Below are 1,087 nucleotides of genomic sequence, written 5' to 3'. Positions count from 1 at the left end.
GAAAGACAGGCATATAATTTACATACACACAAACACACACACATATATATATATATATATATGTATATTCAAATATAGGCATTTAATTATATAGGAAGGAATATATGTACGTATACAAGGTATTCTATCCTTCTTCCTCTATATTTCTACCTTTTAAATTTTAAATTTATTGAATCTCTTTTCTTGTTTCAGTCACTATATTGCCACCATACTTGGTCATCAGTTCGAAGGATTTTAGACGAGCGAAACAGTTCGTCTCCTTTTTTTTAAAGGCCTGCTACTTATTCTGTAAGTGTGTCTATTCTTGTAGCTGTTTATCTGTCTGCATTTCTTTCTCTATTTCTGTACACATGAGTGTGTTTTTTGCCGTACGTGTTTGTCCCCAACCAACGCTTGACAACTGGTGGTAGTTTGTATACCACCCCTTAAATAACCGTTCAGACAAAAGATTGAAGAATAATTACAAGGTCTAAGTAATAAGTACTGAAGTCAATTTTTTCCGACTAAAACTGTTGAAAGCGGTACCGGAGGATGGTGGCATTCTAATTATTGAAATAAGTAAAGAATAAAGATAAAACATATAAGTACGAGTGAATGTTGGCGCAGGTATGTGGGTATATATATATATATATAGTTTACAGGTCCGTCAAAGTAATATCTCCAAGAAAATTATTCCCTCCAACGAGAGATAAATGTCATTTAATATACACGTATCTGTACGTGTACCTTAAATGATAGATGCATATGAATAATACATACATGCATCTACACACACACAGCCATATATATTTACACACATCACACATACACATACACTCACACGCACACACGAACACACACACATACACACACATACATACACACACACACACACACACACACACACACACATATATAGTTATGGTACATTCTGTTTTAGAACGTTGTAGAGTACAGTATAAAGCACGCCCTACTCTAGATTTCACCCTGTGCTATCCACCAGAAGCATTATACGTACTTCCAGGTTTGCGTTCGGGCTTCTGTCGCATGCGAATAAATAATTTTAAAAGACTACTACTAACTTCTGGCCTCTGCTACTACTAACTTC

The sequence above is a fragment of the Octopus bimaculoides genome, chromosome 2 (genome assembly GCF_001194135.2).
Source record: "Octopus bimaculoides isolate UCB-OBI-ISO-001 chromosome 2, ASM119413v2, whole genome shotgun sequence".
In the NCBI taxonomy this organism is placed as follows: Eukaryota; Metazoa; Mollusca; class Cephalopoda; order Octopoda; family Octopodidae; genus Octopus; species Octopus bimaculoides.
The sequence above is the reverse complement of the archived record's forward strand: the minus strand, read 5'-3'. Positions refer to the sequence as shown.